This window comes from Nerophis ophidion, linkage group LG06 (assembly GCF_033978795.1).
Source record: "Nerophis ophidion isolate RoL-2023_Sa linkage group LG06, RoL_Noph_v1.0, whole genome shotgun sequence".
In the NCBI taxonomy this organism is placed as follows: Eukaryota; Metazoa; Chordata; class Actinopteri; order Syngnathiformes; family Syngnathidae; genus Nerophis; species Nerophis ophidion.
The window spans coordinates 3,548,657-3,568,351 of NC_084616.1; the positions used below are offsets into that span (position 1 = coordinate 3,548,657).

The following is a 19,695-nucleotide window of genomic DNA, read 5'->3' on the forward strand; positions in this document are numbered from 1 at the left end:
ATACAGTACATATATATATATGTATATGTGTTTTCCAGGGTGTACCCCGCCTTCCGCCCGATTGTAGCTGTGATAGGCACCAGCGATCCCAAAGGGAATAAACGATAGAAAAATGGATGGATGGATGGATATATATATATATATATATATATATATATATATATATATATATATATATATATATATATATATATATATATATATGTGTACAATCCCCGTTTCCATATGAGTTAGGAAATTGTGTTAGATGTAAATACAAACAGAATACAATGATTTGTAAATCCTTTTCAACCCATATTCAGTTGAATATGCTAGGCGGTCACATGATTAACTGCACACCTTTTTTTAAATAAACCTTTATTAATAAATTTTAACATTTATAAACAGTTGAAAATGATAATCAAAGTAAGTACAAAAACCGTACAAAACAGTGCCAGGGGTTGTAAATTCAAAGTAACTAAAATAGAATGCAAAGAAATATATATATAAATAAAATAAACAAAGTGCAAAGCCATAGGCTCACTCAATCTCAGTAAATAACTTCAATTTGGAACACAGCATCATCGTTTTCACAGCTTTTTGCTTGTTAGAGGAAAAGTGTTTTAATGTAGAGTTCTAAATCTTTTTTAAAGGCACAAAAAACAGGTCGGGTATTGAGAAACTTACATTTATGAAGATAAAACTTAACCAATAGTATAATGAGCTTGCAAAGCTAAAATTCATTTTCAAACAGTGTAAAACCAAATATATATTATTTAATATATATTATTGTTTTAGTTGCTTAAGAGATATTCCTGGCTCTGAATTTGTTCATTGCTATTTTTATGTTTTTGTGCATTACTTGTTGCCGTCATCATTTAAAGGGGAACATTATCACAATTTCAAAAGAGTTAAAAACAATAAAAATCAGTTCCCAGTGGCTTGTTGTATTTTTTAAAGTTTTTTTCAAAATTTTACCGGTCTCAGAATATCCCTAAATAAAGCTTTAAAGTGCCTTATTTTCGCTATCTTCGAAACCACTATCCATGTCCCTGTGACGTCACACAGTGCTGCCAATGTAAACAAACAATGGGAATACCACAGCAAGATATAGCGACATTAGCTCGGATTCAAACTCGGATTTCAGCGACTTAAGCGATTCAACAGATTATGCATGTATTGAAACAGATGGTTGGAGTATGAAAATATTGAAGAAGAAACTGAAGCTATTGAGCAGAATAGCTATTGACGCTATTCATAGCCATAGCATGGCCGAATAGCTGCGTTAGCATCGCCGGTAAAATGTGCGGACCAAACGATCAGGACTTTCTCATCTCGTGACATTGGAGCAACTTAAATCCGTCGATTGGTAAGTGTTTGTTTCGCATTAAATGTGGGTGGAAGGAAACGTAATATAGTTGCAAATGCATCTGCAGGTTATCCATACATCTCTGTGCCATGTCTGCTTTAGCACCGCCGGTAAATAGCATGTTAGCATCGATTAGCGTAGCATGTTAGCATCGATTAGCTGGCAGTCAACATCAACAAAACTAACCTTTGGGATTTCGTTGACTATCGTTGCAAATGCATCTGCAGGTTATCCATACATCTCTGTGCCATGTCTGCTTTAGACAGATAGTACTTTATTGATTCCTTAAGGAAAATTAAAATTCCAGCAGCAGTGTACAGAGTTGAGATCAATTTAAATAAAAGTAAAAAGTAAATAATGGGGGTTTAAATGGAAACAAAATAGAGAAATATTACAATAAGAATAAAAACTAAAAAGCAACAATGGGAATAAAAATATAACAGTAAAATAAGAATATAACAAGACAAAGTAGGCAGTAGTGACCATGTTATGAAAACGTATTGCACTGTTATTGTTTTGCATCCCCTGTCATCCTAGTACCCCCCCGTCCCAGAGAGGAGTTGTACAGTCTAATGGTGTTTGGGACAAAGGAGTTTTTGAGTCTATTAGTCCTGCACTTGGGATGAAGCAGTCTAGAACTGAACAGGCTCCTCTGGCTACTAATAACACTATGCAGAGGGTGACTGGCATCATCCAGGATGCTCACTAGTTTGTCAACAGTCCTCTTCTCTGCCACCGTCACCAGTGTGTCCAGTTTCATTCCCATTGTAGAACCGGCCAGAATGTGACGTCGCCGAAGTAACACACCCGCCATTTTCATTTTCAACACATTACAAACACCGGGTCTCAGCTCTGTTATTTTCCGTTTTTTTGACTATTTTAGCCTTAGCACCGCCGGTAAATATTATGTTAGCATCGATTAGCTGGCAGTCAACATCAACAAAACTCACCTTTGTGATTTCGTTGACTATCGTTGCAAATGCATCTGCAGGTTATCCATACATCTCTGTGCCATGTCTGCTTTAGCACCGCCAGTAAATAGGATGTTAGCCTCGATTAGCGTAGCATGTTAGCATCGATTAGCTGGCAGTCAACATCAACAAAACTCACCTTTGTGATTTCGTTGACTATCGTTGCAAATGCATCTGCAGGTTATCCATACATCTCTGTGCCATGTCTGCTTTAGCACCGCCGGTAAATAGCATGTTAGCATCGATTAGCGCAGCATGTTAGCATCGATTAGCTGGCAGTGAACATCAACAAAACTCACCTTTGTGATTTCGTTGACTATCGTTGCAAATGCATCTGCAGGTTATCCATACATCTCTGTGCCATGTCTGCTTTAGCACCGCCGGTAAATAGCATGTTAGCATCGATTAGCGCAGCATGTTAGCATCGATTAGCTGGCAGTGAACATCAACAAAACTCACCTTTGTGATTTCGTTGACTATCGTTGCAAATGCATCTGCAGGTTATCCATACATCTCTGTGCCATGTCTGCCTTAGCATCGCCGGTAAAATGTGGAGACACTCTGGTACATTCAATGGGGGTCTGGCGGCAGACACTTTGGCATCTTCAGGCCAGTGGTGCAACTTGAATCCCTCCCTGTTAGTGTTGTTACACCCTCCGACAACACACCGTCGAGGCATGATGTCTCCAAGGTTCCAAAAAATAGTCCAAAAAACGGAAAATAACAGAGCTGAGACCCGGTGTTTGTAATGTGTTGAAAATGAAAATGGTGGGTGTGTTACTTCGGCGACGTCACATTCTGACGTCATCGTTTAATTCGCCAAAATTCACCCATTTAGAGTTCGGAAATCGGTTAAAAAAATAGATGGTATTTTTTCTGCACCATCAAGGTATATATTGACGCTTACATAGGTCTGCTGATAATGTTCCCCTTTAATGTACAGGTTGCTCATCAGTTACTCAGTACTTGAGTAGGTTTTTCACAACATACTTTTTACTTTTACTCAAGTCAATATTTGGGTGACTACTCCTTACTTTTACTTGAGTAATACATCTCTAAAGTAACAGTACTCTTACTTGAGTACAATTTCTGGCTACTCTACCCGCCTCTGCTCGGTGGACAAAAGTTGGAGAAGCAGCGCCTTAGTGTGTGGGCCTCAGCTGAGGAGAGAGTTTGATGCTCCTGCATGTTGATGGTAGCTGAGGGATGGGTGTGAGAGCAGCATTCATCCAAGTCAGAGTCCAGGCATGTGCCAGAGTCTGCCTGCTTTGGACTGTTTGCTTTTCCAGCTGTTTGCCAGACTCCAGGAAAGACTGCGTGGAGCGTGCGTGTTCGTGTGTGTGTGTGTGTGTGTGTGTGTGTTTGCCAGTGTGGGAGTATTGAAGTAAGATGGAGGGATTCCAAATTCGCAGAGAAGCTTGTTTGTGCTCACTTTGAAGGAGAGGATTTCCCTTAATAGCCGAGTTTATTTACTCTGCAGGACGAGAAGGTGGTCATCGTGTGTGTGTGTGAGTGTGTGTGTGCGCATGCTCGCCACGTGAACACGCCCCATATGCCCGGGAGCCCCCCGCCCCGTATAGACTGATCCGCCTCTCAGACACAAAGCCACAAGGGATGGCCTAGATTCCAACAGGAGCACACACACAGGCAACCTAACACTTGAGGGGATCAACGTGCAATAATAACATGTCATGTATATACAGTACAGTGTGCATGTTAAAACCATTATCATGTTCAACGCTACGTTCCGGAGCAACCCGACGAGCAGAAATACTACACGTGCATGTTTTTGTGTCTGGTTCCATGCATGATATACAGTGGTGGTGAAAAGTGTACATACAGGTGCTGTTCATATTATTAGAATATCATGAAAAAGATTTATTTCAGTAATTATATTCAGAACATGAAACTTACATCCATCCATCCATCTTCTTCCGCTTATCCGAGGTCGGGTCGCGGGGGCAGCAGCCTAAGCAGGGAAGCCCAGACTTCCCTCTCCCCAGCCACTTCTTCTAGCTCTTCCCGGGGGATCCCGAGGCGTTCCCAGGCCAGCCGGGAGACATAGTCTTCCCAACGTGTCCTGGGTCTTCCCCGTGGCCTCCTACCGGTTGGACGTGCCCTAAACACCTCCCTCGGGAGGCGTTCGGGTGGCATCCTGACCAGATGCCCGAACCACCTCATCTGGCTCCTCTCGATGTGAAGGAGCAGCGGCTTTACTTTGAGTTCCTCCCGGATGGCAGAGCTTCTCACCCTATCTCTAAGGGAGAGACCTGGAAACTCATTTGGGCCGCTTGTACCCGTGATCTTGTCCTTTCGGTCATGACCCAAAGCTCATGACCATAGGTGAGGATGGGAACGTAGATCGACCGGTAAATTGAGAGCTTTGCCTTCCGGCTCAGCTCCTTCTTCACCACAACAGATCGGTACAACGTCCGCATTACTGAAGACGCCGCACCGATCCGCCTGTCGATCTCACGATCCACTCTTCCCCCACTCGTGAACAAGACTCCTAGGTACTTGAACTCCTCCACTTGGGGCAGGGTCTCCTCCCCAACCCGGAGATGGCATTCCACCCTTTTCCGGGAGAGAACCATGGACTCGGATTTGGAGGATTTGAAACTTACATATTATATCAATTCATTACACACATAGTGATATATTTGAAATGTTTATTTCTTTAAATGTTGATGATTAGTACTGACAATTACTGAAAATCCCAAATTCAGTATCTCAGAAAATTAGAATATTAGTTACGACTAGTACCAAAAAATATTTTTTAGAAATGTGGGCCAACTGAAAAGTATGAAGATGGAAAGTTTCAGCATGTGCGTCAATCAATACTTAGTTGCAGCTCCTTTTGCCTGAATTGCTGCATCAATACATGGAGTCCAGCAGTCTGTTGCACCCTCAGGTGTTATGAGAGCCCAGCTTGCTTTAATAGTGGCCTTCAGCTCTTCAGCATTGTTGGCTCTGGCATCTGGCATCTTCCGCTTCAAAATACCCCATAGCTTTTCTATGGGGTTAAGGTCAGGTGAGTTTGCAGGCCAATCAAGAACAGGGATACCATGGTCCTTAAAGCAGGTACTGGTAGATTTGGCACTGTGTGCAGGTGCCAAGTCATGTTGCCATAAAATTGGCAGCATAAAGTGTTGTAAAACTTCCTGGTAGACTGCTGCATTGACCCTAGACCACAGGAAACACAGTGGACCAACACCAGCAGAGGACATGGCACCCCAGACCATTACCCATTGTGGAAATTTAACACCGGACTTCAGGCAACGTGGATTCTGTGCCTCTCCTGTCTTCCTCCAGACTCTGGGACCTTGATTTCCAAGGGAGATACAAAATTTACTTTCATCTGTAAAAAAAAACAACTTTGGACCACTCAGCAGCAGTCCAGTCCTTTTTGTCTTGAGCCCAGGCGAGACGCTTTTGACGTCGTCTCTTATTCAAGAGTGGCTTTACACAAGGAATGTGACAGCTGAAGCCCATATCTTGCATACGTCGGTGCGTGGTGGTTCTTGAAGCACTGACTCCAGCTGCAGTCCACTCTTTGTGGACCTCCCCCACATTTTTGAATGGGTTTTGTTTGACAAGAACTCTCCAGGGCGCGGTTATCCCACTTGCTTGTACACTTTTTTCTACCACATCTTTGTCTTCCCTTGGCCTCTCTATTAATGTGCTTGGACACAGAGCTCTGGGAACATCCAACCTCTTTGGCAATGACCTTTTGTGTCTTGCCCTCCTTCTTTAAAGTATCAATGGTCATCTTTTGGACTGTTGTCAAGTCAGCAGTCTTCCCCATGATTGTGTGTCATACAGAATCAAAACGAGAGACCATTTAAAGGCTTTTCCAGGTGTTTTGAGTTAGTTAGCTAATTAGAGTGTGGCAGCAGGTGTCTTCAATATCTGACCTTTTCACCTTATTCTAATTTTCTGAGATGTTGAATTTAGGGTTTTCATTGGTTGTCAGCTATAATCATCTCCTTTTTGGCAAAAAACACTTCAGTCTGTTTGGAATGAATGTATACATTCTACAAGTTTGACTTTCTAAATGGAATTAATGAAATAAATCATTTTTTTCATGATATTCTAATAATATGACCAGCACCTGTACACTTGTAAAGAACGTCATGTCATGGCTGTCTTGAACGTCCAATTATTTTTACAATTATTATTTTTTTTGGTGATGCATATTGGAGCTCATACTTGTTGCTCACAAAAAACATAATAATAATAAAAATAGTAATAATATATTTCATTTGTAAAAAAAAAAGCACTTTACGTTGAGCAAACAACCTCAATGTGCCACAGTGTAAACAAATTGTAATAATAATAAAAGGATAATAAAAATAAATAAAATATAAAACTAGGAACAGCCCAATGGCTAGAACCAGCATGCATTTCTACAAAAAGGTGTTTTTTTTAAAAAGATGGCTTTTTAAGCCTTTTTTAAAATAATTCACAGTCTGAGGTGCCCTCAGGTGGTCAGGGAGAGCGTTCCACAGACTGGGAGCAGCATAGTTCTTAGCTTTGTCCGTGGAGGTTGGAGGAGGTTCACCTGTTTGCAGCGGAGCTGTCGTGTGGAAGATTTGGGGGTGAGCAGTTCTTTGAGGTAGAGGGGGGCATTTCCATAAAATCACTGGTGAGTTAGGAGGAAGATTTTAAATTCAATCCTGAGTGGAAAAGGAAGCCATTGAAGGGATTTGAGAGTTGGTGTGACGTGGTCATGTTTCCGCACTCTCATCATGAAGTTTGCTTCTTTTACGAATTTATGATGGCTCTACTGAAAATGTGCTGGGTCAAAAGTATACGTACAGCAATGTTGATATTTGTTTACATGTCCCTTGGCAAGTTTTCACTGCAATAAGACGCTTTTGGTAGCCGTCCACAAGCTTCTGCTTCCATTTTTCACCACAAAAAGTTGTTGCTTTTCTGACATGGACTTGTTTCTTCAGCATTGTCCACACGTTTAAGTCAGGACTTTTTGAGTCAGGCTTGTCCCTGACAGTTTGACTATGTTTTACTTTTTTCTTCTGCATTTGTCTTTATTTCCTCTGTGTGTGTTGTGTTTCCTGTCAGCGCTCTTATTTTGTCGGTTTCCTGTCTTTCTCCCTGAGTGCTTTGTCCCCTCAGCTGCGGCTGATTGGCACCTGGCCACACCTGGTGTCAATCAGCCCGATTTCCTATATAGACCTTTTTTTCTCCTCCAGTCTGTGCTGGATTATTGTCATGTGTCGTGTCGTGTCAATGCAGCGTTGTGGTAAGCTATACTTGGTAGATGTTTGTAGCTTACTGTCTTTTCTTCCCTGCTTCCAGTTTTGTTTGTTCTTAGCCAAGTCTTGTTATCCCCCATGTGTGCGCCTTTTGTTGTGCCCTTTGTTTGGTTTTGTTTTTGTGTTAAAGATTAAATCATGTTTTCCTATTCAATGCCTGCCTCCTTCTCTGCATCTCGGGGTTCGTCACAAACTAACTCCGACAATTCTAAGACCTTCATTCTAGTCTGTTTTAGCCATTCCTTTACCAAAGAACGTTCCTGCAGAAGGTCTTATCTTTGTCCATGTGATGTCTGATGACACAAAAATGGAGCTGTTTGGTCACAATACCCAGCAATATGTTTGGAGGAGAAAAGGTGAGGCCTTTAATTCCAGGAACACTATGCCCACCGTCAAGCATGGTGGTGGTGGTATTATGCTCTGGGCCTGTTTTGCTGCCAATGGAACTGCTGCTTTAAATGGGACAATGAAAAAGGAGGATTAGCTCCAAATTCTTCAGGACAAGCTAAAACAATCAGCCCGAGGGTATTTGCTTATAAGCTTCTGCTTGCATTTTTCACCACAAAATTGGTGCAGTTCAGCTAAATGTGTTGCTTTTCAGACATGGACTTGTTTCTTCAGCATTGTCCACACCTTTAAGTCAGGACTTTGGGAAGGCTATTCTAAAACCTTCATTCTAGCCTGATTTAGCCATTCCTTTACCACTTCTGAGGTGTGTTTGGGGTCATTGTCCTGTTGGAACACCCAAATGCACCCAAGACCCAACCTCCGGGCTGAAGATTTTAGCTTGTCCTGAACAATTTAGAGCTAATCCTCCTTTTCCATTGGCAGCAAACCAGGCACAGAGCATAATACTACCACCACCATGCTTGACGGTAGGTATGGTGTTCCTGGGATTAAAGGCCTCACCTCTTCTCCTCCAAACATATTGTGGCCAAACAGCTCCATTTTTGTTTCATCTGACCACAGAACTTTCATCCAAAAGGTCTGATCTTTGTCCATGTGATGTCAGATGAAACAAGTGTGAATTAGTGTGAATTATATTTATATAGCGCTTTTCTCAAGTGACTCAAAGCACTTTACATAGTGAAAGCCAATATCTAAGTTACATTTAAACCAGTGTGGGTGGCACTGGGAGCAGGTGGGTAAAGTGTCTTGCCCAAGGACACAACGGCAGTGACTAGGATGACGAAAGCGGGAATCGAACCTGCAACCCTCAAGTTGCTGGCACGGCCGCTCTACCAACTGAGCTATGCCGCCCACATTTCTCTACCAAGGGTTAGAGAAAAAGGAAGAGTTTTGAATATTGTTTTAAAATAGATTTTTCTATTAAATGTAGTTTTTATTGTAAATTTTATATATATTTCCTTTATTTTATTTTGTTATTTTATATATATTTCCTTTATTTTCATTTTTCAAATGTTTTTTTCAATTTGTATTAATTGTGTTTTATTATTAAATCATTGTATTATTTTTTTTATTATTTATTATTAAATCGTAAGTCACAAATTTTTTACTCTTATCAAATTACATGTTTTTGTTTTATGTCTTCAATATTTTAGAGTCCCTTTTTATTTATGTTTATTTGTTTTGATTTTATATTAGTTTTGTTTGTCTTAATTTTTTATTAAATGTAGTTTTTTTGTTCATTTTATATATATTTCCTTTATTTTATTTTGTTATTTTATATATATTTCCTTTGTTTTTATTTTTCAAATGTTTTTTTCAATTTGTATTAATTGTGTTTCATTATTAAATCGTTGTATTATTATTTTTATTATTTATTATTAAATCGTAAGTCACAAATGTTTTACTCTTGTCAAATTACATGTTTTTGTTTTATGTCTTCAATATTTTAGAGTCCCTTTTTATTTATGTTAATTTGTTTTGATTTTGTATTAGTTTTGTTCGTCTTAATTTTTTATTAAATTTAGTTTTTTTTGTTAATGTTATATATATGTCCTTTATTTTATTTTGTTATTTTATATATATTTCCTTCATTTTTATTTTTCAAATGTTTTTTTCAATTTGTATTAATTGTGTTTTATTATTAAATTGTTGTATTATTGTTTTTATTATTTATTATTAAATCGTAAGTCACAAATGTTTTACTCTTGTCAAATTACATGTTTTTGTTTTATGTCTTCAATATTTTAGAGTCCCTTTTTATTTATGTTAATTTGTTTTGATTTTATATTAGTTTTGTTTGGCTTAATTTTTTATTAAATGTAGTTTTTTTTGTTAATTTTATATATATTTCCTTTATTTTATTTTGTTATTTTATATATATTTCCTTTATTTTCATTTTTCAAATGTTTTTTTCAATTTGTATTAATTGTGTTTTATTATTAAATCGTTGTATTTTTTTTTTTAATTATTTATTATTAAATCGTAAGTCACAAATGTTTTACTCTTGTCAAATTACATGTTTTTGTTTTATGTCTTCAATATTTTAGAGGGGGTGAGTTTTCCTTGCCCTTATGTGGGCCTACCGAGGATGTCGTAGTGGTTTGTGTTGTGGTTTGTGCAGCCCTTTGAGACACTAGTGATTTAGGGCTGTATGAGTAAACGATTGATTGATTGATTGATATTCTTTTTTCAGGGTTATCATACCCGTCTAAACAAAAAACATATCATGTGTAAAGATGTCACATGTCACAAACAGTTATGATGGAACTTAGGGGCAGAAGAAGAAAAAATAGCCAATTTTTAAAAATGTATTTCATGGTGGATTTTTTTTTCTTCTTTAAATTGGGTTATCAGACCCGTCTAAACACACATAACATTCTCAGTTGTACATATGTCACATTCAAAACAGTAAAGACGACTTTTGAAAACTGGTCTCATAGTGGATGTTTTATTTTTTTAAAGAGCTTTTTATCATACCCGTTTTAACACTCATAAAAAAATCCTTATGAGCAAACACGTCAACAATAATGGTGGAACACAGGGGCAAAAGAAAAGGACCACTTTTAAAGGTTTTCAAAGTGAGGTTATCATACCCATCTAAACACACACACACACACACACGCAATGCTCATGTGTCACATTCAAAAATAAAGTTGGAACGCAGGGACACATGGAAAAGACAGACTTTAAAAAAACTAGTGTCAATTTTCTATTATTTTTTAGCAATTGGTTATCATACCCGTCTAAACATTAACACAAAGAATGCTCATGTGTAAATAAGTCACGTTTAAAATAATAATGGTGGAACGCACAAACGGACTGAAAAGGCAGACTTTCAACAAGGGGGCTCAAAGTGAATGTTTTTCTTTCAAAGATGTTATCATACCCATCTAATGACACACACTAAACATGTTTTATTATGTGTAACTACGGCATATTTAAAACTATATTGGTGGTACATAAGAAAAGCAGACTTTTGAAAATTGTTTTGGAATTTAAAAAAAAAAAATTCAGGTTATCATACCCGTCTAAACACAAAACAATTTTAAAGTGACCTACAAAACAAAAACAAAGACAGTGGAATGCAGGGGTGGACAGAAAAAAAGGCCAACTTTTGAAAACTCATTCCATGGTGGATGTTTTTTTCCAAACAATTGGGTTACCATACCCGTCTAAACACAGAAAAAATATCATGTGTAAAGATGTCACATTTAAAACAGTTATGGTGGAACGTAGAGGCAGATGGAAAAAGGCCAATTTTTGAAAAAGTTTTTAATAGTGGAGTTTTTTTTTTTAACAATTGGGTTATCAAACCCGTCTAAACACATGTAACATTCTGAGTGGTAAATATGTCGCATTCAAGCCAGTAATGGTGCCTTGACGGAAAAGGACAACTTTTAAAAATTGGTCTACGGTGGATGTCGTTATTTTTTTTAATGATGAGATGATCAAACCCGTCTAAACACACAAAAAATGCTCGTGTAATAAACATGTTGCACTGAAAAGAATAGTGGACCATTGAGGGTGACAGAAAAGGCAAACTAGAAAACGGGCTGTAATTTGGAATTTAACGATCCGGTTGTCATGCCCGTCTAAATACCGAGAAGCACGCCTCTGCGAAAGCCGAGGACAAAAGACACTAACATCTAGTGGTTTTCCTACTTAGAACCTCAGGTCATGTACTATAAATGGGACGACACGCGACACGGAGCTCTGTGGAATTCCCTTACAGCTCAGACAGGAGGAATCCTGCAGGGTCGACTTAGTCCCATCATTATGTGACAAAGCCCTTCATACAAAACAGCACACAATAAATACATCAGCAAAGAAGTGGTCGTCTTTACATAAAAAAATGACAAATATATTCTATCATCCATCCATTTTCGACCGCTTATTCCCATTTGGGGTGGCGGGGGGCGCTGGCGCCTATCTCAGCTACAATCGGGCGGAAGGCGGGGTACACCCTGGACAAGTCGCCACCTCATCGCAGGGCCGTATTTTATCATAATAAACCTTTTTCAATCAATCAATCATCAATCAATGTTTATTTATATAGCCCCAAATCACAAATGTCTCAAAGGACTGCACAAATCATTACGACTACAACATCCTCGGAAGAACCCACAAAAGGGCAAGGAAAACTCACACCCAGTGGGCAGGGAGAATTCACATCCAGTGGGACGCCAGTGACAATGCTGACTATGAGAAACCTTGGAGAGGACCTCAGATGTGGGCAACCCCCCCCCTCTAGGGGACCGAAAGCAATGGATGTCGAGCGGGTCTAACATGATACTGTGAAAGTTCAATCCATAGTGGCTCCAAGACAGCAGTGAGAGTCCCGTCCACAGGAAACCATCTCAAGCGGATCAGCAGCGTAGAGATGTCCCCAACCGATACAGGCGAGCGGTCCATCCTGGGTCCCGACGAGCGGTCCATCCTGGGTCTCGACTCTGGACAGTCAGTACTTCATCCATGGTCATCGGACCGGACCCCCTCCACAAGGGAGGGGGGGACATAGGAGAAAGAAAAGAAGCGGCAGATCAACTGGTCTAAAAAGGAGGTCTATTTAAAGGCTAGAGTATACAGATGAGTTTTAAGATGAGACTTAAATGCTTCTACTGAGGTAGCATCTCGAACTGTCATACAGTATAGTGCATTATGTGTTGTAAGCCTACTAATAAGTGGATGTATGTTTATTCTACGCTAACAGAGAGAGGGGATGTTGCAAGTTGCAGAATCCCCTCAAACAACAGCTGAGTGATGAGAGCAGAGAATAAACATCCATCCGCTGTATGACAGGACGACAAGGTTTTATTATGATAAAATATATTTTTCATTTTTTTATGTAAAGGCCACCACTTTTTTACTCTATTTATTTTGTGCTGTTTTGTCCATCCATCTTCTTCTGCTTATCCGAGGTTGTGTCGCGGGGGCAACAACCTAAGCAGGGAAACCCAGACTTCCCTCTCCCCAGCCACTTCGTCTAGCTCTTCCCGGGGGATCCCGAGGCGTTCCCAGGCCAGCCGGGAGACATAGTCTTCCCAACGTGTCCTGGGTCTTCCCCGTGGCCTCCTACCGGTTGGACGTGCCCTAAACACGAGGCGTTCGGGTGGCATCCTGACCAGATGCCCGAACCACCTCATCTGGCTCCTCTCCATGTGGAGGAGCAGCGGCTTTACTTTGAGTTCCTCCCGGATGGCAGAGCTTCTCACCTTATCTCTAAGGGAGAGACCCGCCACACGGCGGAGGAAACTCATTTGGGCCGCTTGTACCCGTGATCTTGTCCTTTTGATCACAACCCAAAGCTCATGACCATAGGTGAGGATGGGAACGTAGATCGACCGGTAAATTGAGAGCTTTGCCTTCCGGCTCAGCTCCTTCTTCACCACAACGGATCGATACAACGTCCGCATTACTGAAGACGCCGCACCGCATCTCACCATCCACTCTTCCCTCACTCGTGAACAAGACTCCTAGGTACTTGAACTCCTCCACTTGGGGCAGGGTCTCCTCCCCAACCCGGAGATGGCATTCCACCCTTTTCCGGGCGAGTACCTTGGAGGTGCTGATTCTCATTCCGGTCGCTTCACACTCGGCTGCGAACCGATCCAGCGAGAGCTGAAGATCCCGGCCAGATGAAGCCATCAGGACCACATCATCTGCAAAAAGCAGAGACCTAATCCTGCGGTCACCAAACCGGAACCCCTCAACACCTTGACTGCGCCTAGAAATTCTGTCCATAAAAGTTCTGAACAGAATGGGTGACAAAGGACAGCCTTGGCGGAGTCCAACCCTCACTGGAAATGTGTTCGACTTACTGCCGGCAATGCGGACCAAGTTCTGACACTGATCATACAGGGAGCGGACCACCAAACCCCATACTCTCTGAGCACTCCCCACAGGACTTCCCGAGGGACACGGTCCAATGCCTTCTCCAAGTCCACAAAGCACATGTAGACTGGTTGGGCAAACTCCCATGCACCCTGCCCAGAGTATAGAGCTGGTCCACAGTTCCACGACCAGGACGAAAACCACACTGTTCCTCCTGAATCCGAGGTTGGACTATCCGGCGTAGCCTCCTCTCCAGTACACCTGAATAAACCTTACCCGGAAGGCTGAGTGCTGTTTTGTATGAAGGGCTTTGTCACATAATGATGGGACTAAGTCGACCCTGCAGGATTCCTCCTGTCTGAGCTGTAAGGGAATTCCACAGAGCTCCGTGTCGCGTGTCGTCCCATTTATAGTATATGACCTGAGGTTCTAAGTAGGAAAACCACTAGATGTTAGTGTCTTTTGTCCTCGGCTTTCGCAGAGGCGTGCTTCTCGGTATTTAGACGGGCATGATAACCATCATTAAATTCCACATTGCAGCCCGTTTTCAAGTTTGCCTTTTCCGTCACCCTCTGTGGTCCACTATTCTTTTCAGTGCAACATGTTTATTACACATGAGCTTTTTTTGTGTGTTTAGACGGGTTTGATCATCCTGAAAAAAAAATAAAAAAATAACAACATCCACTATAGACCAATTTTTAAAAGTTGTCCTTTTCCGTCATGGCACCATTACTGTTTTGAATGTGACATGTGTACAACTGAGAATGTTACGTGTGTTTAGACGAGTTTGATAACCCAATTGTTAAAAAAAAAAATCAACTACATAGCTCGGTTGATAGAGTGGCCGTGCCAGCAATTTGAGGGTTGCAGGTTCGATTCCCGCTTGTGCCATCCTAGTCACTGCCGTTGTGTCCTTGGGCAAGACACTTTACCCACCTGCTCCCAGTGCCACCCACACTGGTTTAAATGTAACTTAGATATTGGGTGTCACTATGTAAAGCGCTTTGAGTCACTTGAGAAAAGCGCTATATAAATATAATTCACTTCACTATGAAATATATTTTAAGAAATTGCCCTTTTTCCATTTCCCCCCTACCATAACTGTTTTAAAAGTGACACCTTTACACATGATATCTTTTCTGTGTTTAGACGGGTATGGCAACCCAATTGTTTGGAAAAAAACATCCACTATGGCAGTGGTTCTCAAATGGGGGTAAGCGTACACCTGGGGGTACTTCAATCAATCAATCAATCAATCAATCGATGTTTATTTATATAGCCCCAAATCACAAATGTCTCAAAGGACTGCACAAATCATTACGACTACAACATCCTCGGAAGAACCCACAAAAGGGCAAGGAAAACTCACACCCAGTGGGCAGGGAGAATTCACATCCAGTGGGACGCCAGTGACAATGCTGACTATGAGAAACCTTGGAGAGGACCTCAGATGTGGGCAACCCCCCCTTCTAGGGGACCGAAAGCAATGGATGTCGAGCGGGTCTAACATGATACTGTGAAAGTTCAATCCATAGTGGCTCCAACACAGCCGCGAGAGTTCAGTTCAAAGCGGATCCAAGACAGCAGCGAGAGTCCCGTCCACAGGAAACCATCCCAAGCGGAGGCGGATCAGCATCGTAGAGATGTCCCCAACCGATACAGGCGAGCGGTCCATCCTGGGTCTCGACTCTGGACAGCCAGTATTTCATCCATGGTCATCGGACCGGACCCCCTCCACAAGGGAGGGGGGGACATAAGAGAAAGAAAAGAAGTGGCAGATCAACTGGTCTAAAAAGGAGGTCTATTTAAAGGCTAGAGTATACAGATGAGTTTTAAGGTGAGACTTAAATGCTTCTTCTGAGGTAGCATCTCGAACTGTTACCGGGAGGGCATTCCAGAGTACTGGAGCCCGAACGGAAAACGCTCTATAGCCCGCAGACTTTTTTTGGGCTCTAGGAATCACTAATAAGTTGGAGTCTTTTGAACGCAGATTTCTTGCCGGTATACTTGAAGGTATGCCAAGGGGTACATGGGATTTAAAAAAAATATTCCAAAAATAGCAACAATTCAAAAATCCTTTATAAATATATTTATTGAATAATATTTCAACAAAATACGAATGTGAGTTCATAAACTGTGAAAAGAAATGCAACGATGCAATATTCAGTGTAGACAGCTAGATTTTTTGTGGACATGTTCCATAAATATTGATGTTAAAGATTTATTTTTCTGTGAAGGAATGTTTAGAATGAAGTTGATGAATCCAGATGGATCTCTATTACAATCCCCAAAGAGGGCACTTTAAGTTGATGATTACTTCTATGTGTAGAAATCTTTATAAGCCATTTATCAACAACATCCAGAAACGCCAATCTGTAATTTGACCCCCTTAACATGGTTCAAAACTCACCAAATTTTACACACACATCAGGACTGGCAAAAATTGCCATCTAATAAAAAAAACCAAACCCCTAAAGTCATAATTGCGCTTTAGCGCCCCCTAAGAAAAAACCCTGACAAAACTGCTTGTAACTTCTGTTAGGAATGTCATAGAGACATGAAACAAAAAACTTCTATGTAGGTCTGACTTAGACCACGGCTTGGCAGCGGCCAAAGGCGGGCCCGACCAATGCTGCTTCTTTATAATTGAATCAATTGTTTATTTTTTAACAAGTTTTTAGTTATTTTTGTATATTTTTTTTCCAAATAGTTCAAGAACAACCACTACAACTGAACAATATTTTGCACTGTTATGCAATTCAATAAATCAGAAACTGATGAGATAGTGCTATATTTTACTTCTTTATCTCTTTTTTTCAACCAAAAATGCTTTTCACTGATTAGGGGGTACTTGAATGAAACAAATGTTCACCTGGGGTACATCACTGAAAAAAGGCTGAGAACCACTGCACTATGGAACCAGTTTTCAAAAGTTGGCCTTTTTTCTGTGTACCCCTGCACTCCACTGTCTTTGTTTTTGTTTTGGATGTCACATCTTTACACGTTAGAATTGCTTTGTTTTTAGATGGGTAAGATAACCTGAAAAAAAGAAAATCCAAAACAATTTATGGTTAACATAATATATGACAGTTGCAGGCTGCAACTGTCATATATTATGTATAGGTCAACCATAAATAAATAATTTTTTCCTATGCAGAGTACCAACATTTAACGTTTTAACTCAAAAAATGCAATTTAAATGGTTTCAAATGCAGTCAATATAATTGATGCGTTGTCAGCGTTAAATTGTGTGTCTTATTATTGTGCTTATTATGCCTTTTCCGGCGTCCGAGACGGTTTACACCAGGGGTCACCAACACAGTGCCCGTGGGCACCAGGTCGCCCGTAAGGACCAGATGAGTCGCCCGCTGGCCTGTTCTAAAAATAGCTCAAATAGCAGCACTTACCAGTGAGCTGCCTCTATTTTTTAAATTTTATTTATTTACTAGCAAGCTGGTCTCGCTTTGCTCGACATTTTTAATTCTAAAAGAGACAAAACTCAAATAGAATTTGAAAATCCAAGAAAATATTTTCAAGACTTGGTCTTCACTAGTTGAAATAAATTCATTTATTTTTTTACTTTGCTTCTTATAACTTTCAGAAAGACAATTTTGGAGAAAAAATACAACTTTAAAAATGATTTGAGGATTTTTAAACACATATACCTTTTTACCTTTTAAATTCCTTCCTCTTCTTTCCTGACAATTTAAATCAATGTCCAAATATTTTTTTTATTGTAAAGAGTAATAAATACATTTTAATTTAATTCTTCATTTTAGCGTCTGTTTTAAATGTTTCAGTAGAAGCATTTAAGTCTCACCTTAAAACTCATTTGTATACTCTAGCCTTTAAATAGACCTCCTTTTTAGACCAGTTGATCTGCCGCTTCTTTTCTTTTTCTCCTATGTCCCGGGGGTCCGGTCCGATGACCATGGATGAAGTACTTGCTGTCCAGAGTCGAGACCCAGGATGGACCGCTCGCCTGTGTATCGGTTGGGGACATTTCTACGCTGCTGATCCGCCTCCGCTTGGGATGGTTTCCTGTGGACGGGACTCTCGCTGCTGTCTTGGTTCTGCTTTGAACTCGCGGCTGTGTTGGAGCCACTATGGATTGAACTTTCACAGTATCATGTTAGACCCGCTCGACATCCATTGCTTTCGGTCCCCTAGAGGGGGGGGGGGGGGTGCCCACATTTGAGGTCCTCTCCAAGGTTTCTCATAGTCAGCATTGTCACTGGCGTCCCACTGGATGTGAATTCTCCCTGCCCACTGGGTGTGAGTTTTCCTTGCCCTTTTGTGGGTTCTTCCGAGGATGTCGTAGTCGTAATGATTTGTGCAGTCCTTTGAGACATTTGTGATTTGGGGCTATATAAATAAACATTGATTGACTGATTGTTTTTTCGACAAAGAATATTTGTGAAATATTTCTTCAAACTTATTATGATTAAAATTCCCCCCAAAATATTCTGTCAAATCTAGAAAATCTGTAGAATCAAATTTAAATCCTATTTTAAAGTCTTTTGAATTACTTTAAAATTTTTGTTCTGGAAAATCTAGAAGAATTAAAGATTTGTCTTTGATGGACATATAGTTTAGTCCAATTTGTTATATATTCTAACAAAGTGCAGATTGGATTTTAACCTATTTAAAACATGTCATCAAAATTCTAAAATTAATCTTAATCAGGAAAAATGACTAATGATGTTCCAGAATTTTTTATTTTTTTATTTTTTCAAGAAGATTCGAATTAGCTAGTTCTTCTCTTCTTTTTTTTCGGTTGAATTTTGAATTTTAAAGAGTCGAAATTGAAGATAAACTATGTTTCAAAATCAAATTTTCACTTATTTTGTGTTTTCTCCTCTTTTAAATGGTTCAATTTAGTTTTTTTTCCCCATCATTTATTGTCTACAAAAAACCTTCCGTAAAAGGAAAAAAAAATGTACGACAGAATGACAGACAGAAATATCCATTTTCTTATATATATATAGATTTATTTATTAAAGGTAAATTGACCAAATTGGTTATTTCTGGCAATTTATTTAAGTGTGTATCAAACTGGTAGCCCTTGGCATTATTCAGTACCCAAGAAGTAGCTCTTGCTTTCAAAAAGGTTGCTGACTCCTGCTTTACACGGATTCGGACTGTCCGTGACGTCACGACACACCCCTATATGGTTGGGGAGACAGCAGGCGACATCATTTGGAGTGACCAGTCTCTCCACCAATGGGAGAGGAGCTCGCGCTAGTGAGACGAGCTGTGATTGGCCGCCGGGTGATTATATATATGTATAGATATGTGGCGTGGCTCCACTGAAGGGGGCGGGACACTGTTTGTTTTTTTTGTTTTTTTAGGCAGCGAAGCGCTTGTCCATTGATATTTACAAGAAGACCGGATTAATGATATTTTTCGCATGGACGCATGTAAGTGGAGGGTTTATCTCGCTGTTTTTTTTTGCTTTAGACTCGAGTTGACTTATTTCCCCTGTCTGCTTTCGACTGTGTTGAAAAGTAGCGTTAGCATAAACAAAGTATGCTAGCCGGGGTGTTGTTGTTCTTTTCATGTTGCCGACACGCTCGCGCACGTCCCGCCAAACGTGTCCGCGTGTCCGCTTGTCGTGTTCGTGACGTGACGTGACATTCTCGCTATGGCTCGTGGTCTCGTCCCGCACGGACTCCGTTGAGAAGAAAGACACTTTTAAGTCACGGCCGCGTTTTTTTTTTTTTTTTTTTTTTTTTTTTTGCCCCGTGAAATTTTCACGTCGTGACATCTCGCAAAAAAACCCACCGGAACGACGACAGGTCTGTTTTTTTAAAACTCGCGTGAGAGCGCCACGCTGCGTGATCATGATTATGTCAAAGGT

General features: G+C 40.4%; 1 protein-coding gene and 1 long non-coding RNA gene across 2 annotated transcripts in view; both read left to right on the forward strand.

Moving 5' to 3' along the window:
* LOC133554093 (uncharacterized) overlaps positions 1 to 19,695 on the forward strand; it is a 261,586-nt gene that overhangs the window by 44,821 nt on the left and 197,070 nt on the right. The window lies entirely within an intron of this gene.
* LOC133554092 (vitamin D3 receptor A) overlaps positions 19,119 to 19,695 on the forward strand; it is a 197,647-nt gene continuing 197,070 nt past the window's right edge. The window contains exon 1 of the mRNA XM_061902481.1: positions 19,119 to 19,255. The gene's annotated coding sequence lies outside the window, so the exon portion shown is untranslated. The remainder of the gene's footprint in view (positions 19,256 to 19,695) is intronic.